General features: G+C 36.3%; 1 protein-coding gene across 15 annotated transcripts in view; it reads left to right on the top strand.

Annotated features, from left to right (window-relative positions):
* The window catches only part of VPS13B (vacuolar protein sorting 13 homolog B), a 795,728-nt gene that overhangs the window by 324,567 nt on the left and 456,691 nt on the right, over positions 1-14,470 (top strand). The gene's annotated exons all lie outside the window — the stretch shown is intronic.

The raw sequence follows: 14,470 nt of genomic DNA, 5'->3' as shown, positions 1-14,470 counted from the left end.
CCCCATATCCTTAAGTCCATTCTCTAGTAGGTCTGTGTCTTTATTCCTGTCTTGCCCTTAGGTTCTTCATGACCATTTTTTTACTTAGATTCCATATATATGTGTTAGCGTATGGTATTTGTTTTTCTCTTTCTGACTTACTTCACTCTGTATGACAGACTCTAGATCCATCCACCTCACTACAAATAACTCAATTTCGTTTCCTTTTATGACTGAGTAATATTCCATTGTATATATGTGCCACATCTTCTTTATCCATTTATCTGTTGATGGACTAAGATCAGGAGCAAGACAAGGTTGCCCACTCTCACCACTATTATTCAACATAGTTTTGGAATTTTTAGCCACAGCAGTCAGAGAAGAAAAAGAAATAAAAGGAATCCAAATCAGAAAAGAAGAAGTTATGATTTCATTTTAAGTAGTGTTTTAAATTTCTAATGTTTTCCCTTAGATATTCAGATTTATTCCATATAACTCATATATCCCCAACCATATTAAAAAAGGTTTTATATTTTCAGTAACTCGAAAATACTTACTGAATATCTATAATGGGCAAGACTCTGTTATAAGTAATTTTGAGGGTAGGAATATTAATAAGACATGATCCCTGCCCTTAAGGAATTTAAAATATGATCATATACACAAGGAAGTTCAAGCTAACATTTGTGGTTTAGAAGAAAAGTTAGTTTCCTTACCATATTTATAAACAACAGCAGTAAAAATGCTAACATACATTTTTGTGGAGTTTTATACATAACTATTATTCTGTGTTCTATTACTTTTCTTAAAATAGGATGTTATGTTTATTTTATGGAATCATTAGACTTCCACCTGTCAGTATCCACAGCCTTTTGATATGTTGAGATTTTCTTTACCAATTGATAAAAATGCTTTTGCTTATTTTTTGTATTATAGGAGGATGATCTGTAACTTGTATTGATTTTTTAATATAAAATTAGATATTTCCTTTCGATACCATGCTAGGTTTCAGACTTTAGATCTCTTGAACTGGTAGGTTACATAATGGTTTATAAATATCACCTCTTAATAAGATAAAATAAATGTCCACTAAGTATCAACTGATAAAAATAAGTTTAATTTTATATGCATATTAACCACATATTCTGACCTCCTGCTTTACTATTTAGTCCAGTTTTTTAAATCACACTTGATAATTGATGTAAAGTAATTGTTAAGGATGACTAAAAATGACAGAAAATACTTATGATTTAAATGAAATTACATGACAGAACTATGTAGAAAATATCATAGATTTTAGAATGCATTTGCTATGCATGGAGAAGTTTCATAGATAAATTCACATCTCGTATCGGTTACCTATCAATTCATGAATATCGGTTAATATCTGAGATTTATTTTGCTTTCATATACTTTCCCACTTAATTATAAGAAATTAATATTTTATTTTGAATAAATTAAGAAAAACCCCAAACATAATTTCTCATCAGTAATTATTACTTTATAATCTAAAAACATAAACACATTATTCTTTTTTAAAAATTTTATTTATTTAGTCTTTAAATTTTATTGGAGTATAGTTGATTTAAAATGTTATATTATTTTCAGGTGTACAGCATAGTGGTTCAGTTATACATATACATATATTCATTCTTTTTTAGATTCTTTTCCCATATAGGTTATTACAGAATGTTGAGTACAGTTCCCTGTCCTATACAGTAGGTCCTTGTTGGTTATCTATTTTATATATAGTAGTGTGTGTGTGTGTGTTAATCCCAAGCTCCTAATTCATCCCTCCCCCCCACATTTCCCGTTTGGTAATCATAAGTTTGTTTTTGAAATCTGTGAGTCTGTTTCTGTTTTGTAAATAAGTTCATTTATATCATTTTTCAAAATTAGATTTCACATATGAGTGATATCATATGATATTTGTCTTTGTCTGTCTGACTTACTTCACTCAGTATGATAATCTCCAGGTCCATCCATGTTGCTGCAAATGGCATTATTTTGCTCTTTTTTATGGCTAATATTCCATTTTAAATATGTACCACATCTTTATCCATTCCTTTATTGATGGACATTTAGGTTGTTTTCATGTCTTGTCTATTGTAAATAGTGCTGCAATGAACATTGGGGTGCATGTATCTTTCCGAATTATGGTTTTCTCTGGATACATGCCCAGGAGTGGGATTGCTGGATCATATGGTATCACCTCACACTGGTCAGAATGGCCACCATGAAAAAGTCTACAAACAATAAATGCTGGAGAGGGTGTGGAGATAGGCGAACCCTGCTACACTGTTGGTGGGAATGTAAATTGGTACAGCCACTATGGAGAACAGTATGGAGGTTCCTTAAAAAACTAAAAATAGAAGTAACATAGGATCCAGCAAATAACACATTATTCTTTATTTCAAATTACAAATGTGAACTGTGGTTCTTTGCATTTGAGTTGTGGATATTTGCTTTTTCTGTCTTTAGTGTTTCCCCATCTCTAGAACCCGTAGGTTATATATCCTGTAGGTATTTTCCTTATAGGTGAGGATGTCTGTGTATCACCAGATATTTACTCAAGCAAGCATAACAATGAACAGTTATCAAATTGATGCCTGTGCTTGCTTGTTTTTGGACTGTGGGCATTTGTAGAAAGTAAAAATCCCTGGGTATAACATTTCTACTTTCTGACCAATGTATCTTTGCCTCTTGGATGCCACCATTTTCACTTCTTTGGAAAGCTTGTTGGTATTGTTCTCTCTTTTCTTGAGAATGCTCTGTACTAATCATTTTCTTTATTTAGAATTATGTTTCAAAATTTTCTGTTTTATATTTAATTAGAGTATACAGTTCCTGTTTTGGTTTTAATTTAAAAATGCTTTATGAGTCCTTTGAATTTGTATCTACTTCTAAATGTGGTTATCACTATTTTAATTATTACTTACATTGTATCATAAGCTATAATGAATTTGGTAAGGTATTCATAGCCTTTTACAAACCTTTTTTCTTGTTGTTTTTGTTTTACTTTTACCATCTTAACCTTTTTAAGTGTACAGTTCAGTTGTGTTAAGTATACAGATGGTCCCCAACTCATCATGGTTTGACTTACAGATTTTTGACTTTATGATGGTGTGAAAGCAATATGCATTCAGTAGAAGCCATACTTCGAATGTGAATTTTGATCTTTTCCCAGGCTAGCGATATGAGGTGGGATTCTCTGGTGATGCTGGGCAGGGGCAGTGAGCCACAGCTTTCAGTCAGCCATGCAACCATGAGGGTAAACAACCAAAACACTCGCAACCATATGACCATTTTTTTATTTACTCTCAGTACAGTATTCAGTAAGTTACATGAGTTATTCAATTATATAGTATAAAATAGGCTTTGTGTTTGATAATTTTGCCCACCTGTAGGCTAATATAAGTGTTCTGAGCACATTTAAGGTAGGCTAGGCTAAGCTCTGAAGTTCAGTAGGTTAGGTGTATTAAATGCATTTTCAACTTAAGATATTTTCACTTTATAATGGGTTTATCAGGACATAACCCATTGTAAGTTGAGGAGGATGTGTATTCACATTGTTGTGAAATGCACGTTTTAATTTTTTAACTGAATTTTACAAGTGGAGAAATGTGTTAATTTATGCTTGAATTCTTATTAAAATAATTTTAAATTTTTACATTCTCAACCTAAGGTCCAAAGTTGGTCTTAAGTTCATCCCCAAGTTATATAGTAGTATTGGCACATGAAGACTGAGGCTTGGTGATATTGCACTGGGCTTGATTTTGCTTTTTAATTATTCATCAAGAAGCAGACATTCTCTTCCAATCTCAATTAACCAATCTTAAGTAGCTGGCTGCAGGGGGAACATGTGCTTGATGGCTGGAAATGTGTTGACAGCAGAACAGCACTGTTTCAGTGATATAGGCACGTAGGGCAGGCCAAGCCAGAATAAAAGCATGTTTCACATGAAGATAATGTATTATCACAAAATTCTAAATGATCTTCCAGAGAATCTGTATATCCTTCAAAACAAGGAAACCACTAAAAACTATGACATCTGTTTACCCTATGTTTTGGAAATGTTATGAACATTAAATTGGAACTCTTGATGAAAATGTCTGTAATGGAGATGAAAACTTTAAAAAGCAGGATCCTTCATAAATGATAGCTCTTTAAAAAATACTAGCCATTTTTATCTTACATGTTTACATATTACCTCTTAAGTCTAAAGCACTGTAAGTACATAGTTAAAATACTAGAAGGCCTTTTAATTTGACTCCTTAAATAATACCAAGATAATAGTAAATGAACACCTGATAATTGATGTAAATTTTAGTAGATAATGCCACAAATTAAACGTATAAAACTTTAGCTTCTGACTGTGATGGAAGAACAGGGACTAGATTTATATTCCTGTTGTAAATAACTAATAAACTGGTCAAAATATATGGGAGAACAAAAAAAGTTTCTAGACATCGGACAGTAGGCAGTGCAGTACTGTGATCCCTTGTTAAAGGGAAGCAAATGAGTTGAGCCCTAGGATTATCCTGGCTTTTTGGCTGAAGGCACATTCCAGACCACAGAGCAGGGTGGGATGTATCAAGCTGAACTCAGCTGTCTTGCTGAATTGAGGTTTAGGGAAGCAAAGGGATTGAAGTATAAGGAAGCAGAGATGACTGGAAATTATGGGACAGAGTTTCAGAGAGAGAAAGCTCTGCAGAAAAAGAGCTTCAAAGATCAGTGATAGATTTCTCCTTGAGTATTTGCTGAATAGTAAGCTGTGCCTGAATAGGATGAGACTCCACAAAGTTGGGCAAAGGATGACCAAGGACCTATGGTCTGAATGATTCCCAGAGCTCACACATGGCTAAAAGGCATTCAGGTTCCCACTGTGCTTAGTTCACAATTCCAACTGACCATTCGGGACACTCAGTGAAGACCCCAAAAAGATGACACCTCAGTATTGGAGCTAAACTTTCCATAGAGTAAAGCCTACCTAGACTCACCTTAAACACACTTTAAAAAAGCCTCTGAAGAAACCAAAACAGTGAGTGAGTTTACTGCTGGCCAAATGAAGCTCAGTGCTATTAAGAGGAATACAACAAGATCCAGATACGTAACAACTTAGAAGTCACAGTGTCAAGCATCCAACCCAAAACTATTAGAGATGCAAAGAAGCAGGCAACTTTGACAAGGAGGAAAACTAGCAATAGAAATAAACTGAGAAATGACAGATGATAGCATTAGCAGGTATATTAAATACTTGTACATTAAAACAGGTACTATAACTGTTCAGATGTTTGAGTAAAGATGAATACAATTTGGAGAGAAATAGAAGATATAAAAAGGAACCGAGCCCAACTCTAGAGATGAAAAATATAATATCTGATATCAGATACTCACTGGGTGGAATTTGCAGTAAAGTAGACATTGCAGAAGAAGAAATAATAAACTTGAAGGCATAGCAATAGAAACTTGCCAAATTGGAGCACAAAAAGAATAAAGGGGAAAAACGTACAGAGCTTTAGTGAACTGTCGGATGATAATTAAGGTAGTCACAGTAGATCTCACTAAAAGTTCATATTTGACTAGATACTTGAAGCAGGTGAGGGAGTGAGACATGTAGATATCTGTAGAAAACTCATATAGGATTATATGTATCTCCAGGAAATTGGATACATATAATCCCACATACCCCTTCACTTAATAACTAAGGAGACTGAGTCTTTAAGAGGTCAACTTACCCAAGGTTAGAAAATATATATAGATATATTTTTTTGCCATACGTGGGCCTTTCACCGTTGTGGCCTCTCCCGTTGCGGAGTAGCAGGCTCCGGACGCGCAGGCTCAGCAGCCATGGCTCACGGGCCCAGCCGCTCCGCGGCATGTGGGATCCTCCCGGACCGGGGCACGAACCCGTGTCCCCTGCATCGGCAGGCGGACTCTCAACCACTGCGCTACCAGGGAAGCCCCAGTTAGAAAATACTTAATGGTACTTTTTAAAAATGTAATTTCTAGGTTATAATAGTCATTTTGTGATTATTAGCTGCCTCTTTCATTCCTTAATGGCATAACCAGCCCTAAAATGAGGTCTATGTAAAAATTCCTCTCTAAAACCTAATATATAACCAGCCAACTTCAGAGTATCTTTTTCTTTTTTTTTTTTTTTTTTGTCAAAGGAATTGTTCTAAATTTTCAGCCCAGTTCCATTGGACTAAGCTAGTTAAGAATTTTGTGTCAGAGCTACCAACATGAATATACTGGGAAACAACTCACCTCTGTGATGAGCGTGGAGGTTCTGCCTGGCTTTAATCGGGTGTCACTTCAGTGGTTCAGTTCCTGGCATAAACTCCAAAGGGAAACACTACTCCTGACACGTTTTTTCTTCCCTGATATGTCCTTAAATATATCCTGGAGTCATTCATGCTTCCAACAAAATTAAATTAAATATTTATTATGTTTCAGATATTTAAAGTTTTTGTCTAGCATATGGAAATTCTATTTTATTTAGTTCTCAAAGAGAATTAAATATGAAAAATCCTGAAATTTGAAAAGCACTTTGTTACTTTGTTTATGTTACAGATAGTGAAAGTTTTCAGACTTCCTTTTATTTTAAAGAATCTTTCTTTTGACAATGAACTTGGGCTATTATGTAGAATATTTCTAATTATGTTTTTTTCCTGACCTGATTTCAAAATATAGTATTTTTAAACTAAGCAATAATTTAACTATAATTTTTAAGATTGTATTAAATTTGGCTGAAGGTATCAGAAAATCCTCAATAACAGTGATTTAAACAAGATTGAATTTTTTTTGAAAATATGTGGAAATAATGTAATTTATCAAGGACTTGTATCCAAAATATATACGGGACTCTCAAAATTCAATAATTAGAAAACGACAACCCATTAAAAAATTTAACAAAATTTTTGAACAAGTACTATACCAATAAAGTTATATGTATGGTAAATAAGCACAGAAAAAGATGCTCAACGTCAGTAGTCACCAGGGAAATGCAAATCAAAACCACAATGAGCTACCACTACACACCCTCCAGAACAGACAAATTTAAGAAGACTGACCATACCCAACACTGGTGAGGATATACAGCACCTAGAAGTGTCATATACAGCTGGTAGAACTGTAACATAACAAAGTCACTTAGAAAAACAGTTTGGTAGTCTCTCAAAAAATTAAACATATATCTACTTATGATATCCTTTCAGTATTTACCTAAGAGAAATGAAAGCATGTGTCCATACAAAGACTTATACTTAAATGTTCATAGCGGCTTTTTTTAAAAAAAAAAAAAAAAACAAGATTGAATTTTGTGTCTCTCATGTGAAAGCTTTGAGTAGGCATCCAGAGGTGTTAAGGTTCTCTAAGATCAGGTACTTTCTTATTCCCCATGGGTGGCCTGTGTTGCCACACTTGCCTTATGGTCCACATGGATGCTTCAGCCATTTATCATATCTACATTTCAATGAGTGGGAAATGAGTAAAGAGGATGCTTTTATTTCTTTAAATATTGTACAGAAGTTGCACCCCTCACTTTTGCTTCACTTCTCTTGGCCAGAAATTTATCACATGATCATATGTAGCTATGCAGGGGTCTCAGGATGGTAGTCTCTATTCTTTAAGGCCACACACCTGGCCAAAACGTGTGGCTTTTATCTAAGAAAAAAGGGGAGAATAGATATTGGAGGTTATTTAGCTGTCTTTGCCACAACAACTTAAAATAGAATGTTACAAGCTGAGTTTTAGAAGAGAAATAGGAAATAAACATTTTTCTTTTAGTGGGGATACCAGAAGACATAGCTGGTAAAAGTATTTTCATGTCTGAGGTGTGGTTTGGGTTTTTCTCAATGAGAGATAACAGGTTTGGGAGTTATCACCATATGGATTGTAGTCAAAGCCACAGAGTGCATGATCTCTCAAGGAGACCATGCACAGCAAGATGAGAAGAAAGCCCAAAATTAAATTCTGAGCAACTTTTCATTAAAGAGTAAGGAGTAGGAGCCAATGGAGAAGATTGAGAAGCTTCATTCTGAGAAGTAGGCAACAAAGGAACGTATGATATATATATATATGACACAAATGAAAAGTTTCAAAAAGAGGGTGTCTAACTGCATGATATGCTGTAAAGTCGTCAAGAAAAATGAGGCTGAAAAACTTTAGTTGGCCAAGGTCAGTTGGCCAGAGGAGCTTTGGTTGTTAGGGGATGAATGGGAGTTGAGCATGTAGGGATAGCCTCTGTATACCATGCTTTCAGGAAATTGGACCCTGGAGAAACTTGGGTATGTCAGTAGTTACAGTGAAGCAAACAGGAGAGAAGAAAAAATTAGAGCAACAGTAAAGTTTGGAATAATTTATATACTGAGATCACAGGTCAGGTAGAATGTAAGATCTTATAAACAGATAAAAGATTTAACAGATAATTGCCACTTCCTCTGAGAAAGAGGTAAGAAGATAAAGTATATACCATTATATGTCAGTTTAGTTAATTTTCTCTCCACAAACAAGTATTTATGCAGGATAAGTATTGTTATCTTTGCACTGTTACAGAGAATGTAAGAGATTAGGAAATGTATAATTTTTTCAAGTCAAGCTCCTTGTTTTTCACATACAAGGAATATGTTCCTTATACGAAAACAGGACATGACATTACACTTTACCTTCAGTTTTTTTTTAATCAGTTTAATGTATTACTCCAAGTTTGAAATTTCTTCATCGTAAAAAAAAAATCATTCTATCCAAGGCAGTATAACTTGTAGGATGGTTTTAAGGAAGGAGATTTCCAAATTTTACTAGTAATATTTGCTCCTGAAGGCACTGATGTATTTTGGATTCTAACTTTTTAATAATTGTGGATTATAAGTAAAATGGGTCATACCAATATAGTTATCCATCTAAAAATGTTTAAGCAATCCTTAATTTGATTAAGCTTGAATGTTGAGCAGGTATGTTCCTAATTATAGTGTGGAAATAGTATTACTATACAAGAAATACACTTTTGTGGATTTATGTATATTAGAAGTTTGCTCACTTTAATCATGTAGCTTAGCATAAAATTCCATTCCTTTGTGATTAATTAGATATTTAGTTTCATTGGAAAATATTAAAGCATGAGAGTACACACTAATGCATAATATGTAATTGATTTTATTCTCTCAGGAGTAAAATATGGTTTAAAAAACATTTTCCCCTTATGGAATAGAGAAAGGTTTAAAATGCATTGAAGGGGACCTTCATGATGGCAGAGGAGTAAGACGTAGAGATAACCTTCCTCCCCACAACTACATCCGAAATACATCTACATGTAAAACAACTCCTAAGAACAGCTACTGAACGGTGGCAGAAGATTTCAGACTTCCCCAAAAGTAAGAAACTCCCCACGTACCTGGGAAGGGCAAAAGAAAAAAGACAAAAAAAGAGACAAAAGAATAGGGATGGGACATGCACCTCAGAGGGAGCTGTGAAGGAGGAAAAGTTTCCACACACTAGGAGGGCCCTTCACTGGTGGAGATGGGGAGGTGGGAGGGAGGGAAGCTTTGGAGCATGGAGGACAGCTCAGCAACAGGGGTGCAGAGGGCAAAGCGGAGAGATTCCCGCACAGAGGATCAGAGCCAACCAGCACACACCAGCGCGAGAGGGTTGTCTGCTCACCTGCCGCGGCTCGGGCTTCGGCGGTTGGATCCCAGGGAGTGGACTGGCGTTGGCTGCATGAACACAGCCTGAAGGCGGCTAGTGCCCCACAACTAGCTGGGAGGGAGTCCGGGAAAAAGTCTGGAACTGCCTAAGAGGCAAGAGACCATCGTTTCGGGGTACGTGAGGAGAGGGGATTCAGAGCACTGCCTAAACAAGCTCCAGAGATGGTGTGAGCTGCGGCTATCAGCGCGGACCCCAGGGACGGGCATGAGATGCTAAGGCTGCTGCTGCAGCCACCAAGAAGCCTGTGTGCCAGCACAGTCACTGTCCACACCTCCCTGTCTGGGAGACTGTGCAGCCTGCCACTGACAGGATCCCATGATACAAGGACAACTTCCCTGGGAGAACACATAGCGTGCCTCAGGCTGTTGCAACATCTTGCCGACCTCTGCCTCCGCACGCTCGCCCCACATTCCGTACCCCTCCCTCCCCCTAGACTGAGTGACTCAGAGCACCCTAAGCAGTCGCTCCTTTAACCCCCTCCTGTCTGGGCAAAGAACAGATTCCAGAGGACGACGTACGCACAGAGGCAGGACCAAATCCAAAGGTGAACCCCAGGAACTGCAAACAAAGAAGAGAAAGGGAAATTTCTCCGAGCAGCCTCAGGAGCAGCAGGTTAAATCTCCACAATCAACTTGATGTACCCTGCATCTGTGGAATACCTGAATAGACAACGAATCATCCCAAAATTGAGGCAGTGGACTTTGGAGCAACTGTAGACTTGGGGTTTGCTTTCTGCATCTAATTTGTTTCTGGCTTTATACTTATCTTAATTTAGAATTTAGAAGTTATTATCATTGGTAGATTTGTTTATTGATTTGGTTGTTCTCTTTCTTTGTGTGATTTTGTCTGTATAGCTTTGCTTTTACCATTTGTCCTAGGGTTCTGTCAGTCATGTTCTGTTTTTTTTTTTTTAAGTATAGTTTTTAGTGCTTGTTATCATTGGTGGATTTGTTTTTTTGGTTTGGTTGTGCTATTCCTTCTTTCTTTCTTTTTATATTTTTAATTTTTTTATTTTTAATAATATTTATTTTATATTTTAATAACTTTATTTTATTTCCTTCCTTTCTTTCTTTTTTTTTTCTCCCTTCTAAGCCATGTGGATGACAGGGTCTTAGTGCTCTGGCTGGGTGTCAGGTCTGAGCCTCTGAGGTGGGAGAGCAGAGTTCAGGACACCGGTCCACCAGAAACCTCCCCCCTCCACGTAATATCAAATGGCAAAAGCTCTCCCAGAGCGCTCCATCTCAACGCTAAGACCCAGCTCCACTCAGCAACCAACAAGCTACAGTACTGGACACCCTATGCCAAACAATTAGCAAGACAGGAACACAAACCCACCTATTAGAAGAGAGGCTGCCTAAAATCATACTAAGTTCACAGACACCCCAAAACACACCACCAGACGTGGTCCTGCCCACCAGAAATACAAGATCCAGCCTCATCCACCAGAACACAGGTACCAGCCCCCTCCACTAGGAAGCCCCCATAACCCACTGAACCAAACTTACCCACTGGGGCTGGACACCAAAAACAGCAGGAACCACGAATCTGCAGACTGGGAAAAGGAGACCCCAAACACAGTAAGTTAAGCAAAATGACAACATACAGAAACACACAGCAGATGAAGGAGCAAGGTAAAAAGCCCACAGGATCAAACAAATGAAGAGGAAATAGGCAGTCGACCTGAAAAAGAATTCAGAGTAATGATAGTAAAGATGATCCAAAATCTTGGAAATAGAATGGAGAAAATACAAGAAACGATTAACAAAGACCTAGAAGAACTAAAGAGCAAACAAACAATGATGAACAACACAAGAAATGAAATTAAAAATTCTCTGGAAGGAATCAATAGCAGAATAACTGAGGCAGAAGAACAGATAAGTGACCTGGAAGACAAAATAGTGGAAATAACTACTGCAGAGCAGAATAAAGAAAAAAGAATGAAAAGAATAGAGGACCATCTCAGAGACCTCTGGGACAACATTAAATGCACCAACATTTGATTTGTAGGGGTCCCAGAAAAAGAAGAGAAAAAGAAAGGGACTGAGAAAATATTTGAAGAGATTATACTTGACAACTTATAATATGGGAAAAGAAATAGTCAATTAAGTCCAGAAAGTGCAGAGAGTCCTATACAGGGTAAATCCAAGGAGAAACATGCCAAGACACATATTAATCAAACTATCAAAAATTAAATACAAACAATAAATATTAAAAGCAGCAAGGGACATGCAACAAATAACATACAAGGGAATCCCCGTAAAGTTAAGAGCTGATCTTTCAGCAGAAACCCTGCAAGCCAGAAGGGAGTGGCAGGACATATTTAAAGTGATGAAAGGGAAAAAACTACAGCCAAGATTACACTACCCAGCAAGGATCTCATTCAGATTCAACGGAAAAATTAAAACCTTTACACACAAGCAAATCTAAGAGAATTCAGCACCAACAAATCAGCTTTATAAAAAATCCTAAAGGAATTTCTCTAGGCAGGAAACACAAGAGAAGTAAGAGACCTACAATAACAAACCCCAAACAATTAAGAAAATGGTAATAGAAACATACATATCGATAATTACCTTAAATGTAAATGGATTAAATGCTCCCACCAAAAGACACAGACTGGCTGAATGGATACAAAAACAAGACCCGTATATATGCTGTCTACAATAGACTCACTTCAGGCCAAGGGACAGACACATACAGACTGAAAGTGAGGGGATGGAAAAAGATATTCCATACAAATGGAAATCAAAAGAAAGCTGGAGTAGCAATTCTTGTATCAGACAAAGTAGACTTTAAAACAGACTACTACAAGAGACAAAGAAGGACACTGCATAATGATCAACAGATGAATCCAGAAAGAAGATATAACAATTGTAAATATTTATATACCCAACATAGGAGCATGACATCAATACATAAGTCAAATGCTAACAGCCATAAAAGGGAAAATCGGCAGTAACAGAATAATAGTAGGGGACTTTAACACCCCATTTTCACCAATGGACAGATGATCCAAAATGAAAATAAATAAGGAAACACAAGCTTTAAATGATATGTTAAACAAGCTGTACTTAATTGATACTTATAGGATATTCCATCCAAAAACAACAGAATACACTTTCTTCTCAAGTGCTCATGGAACATTCTCCAGGATAGTTCATATCTTGGGTCACAAATCAAGCCTTGGTAAAGTTAAGAAAATTGTAGTCGTATCAAGTATCTTTTCCTACCACAATTCTATGAGACTAGATATCAATTACAGGAAAAAATCTATAAAAAATACAAACACATGGAGACCAGACAATACACTACTAAATAACGAAGAGATCACTGAAGAAATCAAGAGGAAATCAAAAAAATACCTAGAAACAAATGAAATTGAAAATACAATGACTCAAAACCTATGGGATGCAGCATAAGCAGTTCTAAGAGGGAAGTTTATAGCAATACAATCCTACCTCAAGAAAGAAGAAAAATCTCTAATAAACAACCTAATCTTACACCTAAAGCAGCATTTAGAGAAGCAAGAACAAAAGCAATCAGAGAAGGAAACAGAAGGATGAACCAAAAAACCCCAATGTTAGTGAAAGGAAAGAAATCATAAAGATCAGATCAGAAATAAACGAAAAAGAAATGGAGGAAATGATAGCAAAGATCAATAAAACTAAAAGCTCGTTCTTCGAGAAGATAAACAAAATTAATAAACCATTAGCCAGACTCATCAAGAAAAAAATGGAGAAGACTCAATAAATTAGAAATGAAAAAGGAGAAGTAACAACTGACACTGCAGAAATACAAAGGATCATAAGAGATTACTACAAGCAGCTATATATGCCAATAAAATGGACAAGTTGGAAGAAATGGACAAATTCTTAGAAAAGCACAACCTTCCGAGACTGAACCAGGAAGAAACAGAAAATATAAACAGACCAAACATGAGCACTGGAATAGAGACTGTGATTAAAAATCTTCCAACAAACAAAAGCCCTGGACCAGATGGCTTTACAGGCGAATTCTATCAAACATTTAGATAAGAGCTAGCACCTATCCTTCTGAAACTCTTCTAAAATATAGCAGAGGGAGGAACACTCCCAAACTCATTCTATGAGGCCACCATCACCCTGATACCAAAACCAGATAAAGATGTCACAAAGAAAGAAAACTACAGGCCAGTATCACTGATGAACATAGATGCAACAATCCACAACAAAATACTAGCAAACAGAATCCAACATCCATGATCAAGTGGGATTTATCCCAGGAAGACAAGGATTCTTCACTATATGCAAATCACTGTGATAAACCATATTAACAAGTTGAAGGATAAAAACCATATGATAATCTTAGTAGATGCAGAAAAAGCTTTAGACAAAAGTCAACACCCATTCATGATAAAAACCCTCCAGAAAGTAGACATAGAGAGAACTTACCTCAACATGATAATGGCCATATATGACAAACCCACAGCCAACATTGTTCTCAGTGGTGAAAAACGAAACCATTTCCACTAATATCAGGAACAAAACAAGGTTGCCCACTCTCACCACTGTTATTCAACATAGTTTTGGAAGTTTTAGCCACAGTGATCAGAGAATAAATTAAAAGGAATCCAAGTCGGAAAAGAAGAGGTAAAACTGTCACTGTTTGCAGGTGACATGATACTATACATAGGGAATCCTAAAGATGCTACCAGAAAACTCCTAGAGCTAATCAATGAATTTGGTAAAGTAGTAGGATATAAAATTAATGCACAGAAATCTTTTGCATTCCTATACACTAATGATGA

Source organism: Stenella coeruleoalba (genome assembly GCF_951394435.1).
Source record: "Stenella coeruleoalba genome assembly, chromosome: 17".
Lineage (NCBI taxonomy): Eukaryota > Metazoa > Chordata > Mammalia > Artiodactyla > Delphinidae > Stenella > Stenella coeruleoalba.
The sequence above is the reverse complement of the archived record's forward strand: the minus strand, read 5'-3'. Positions and strand labels throughout refer to the sequence as shown.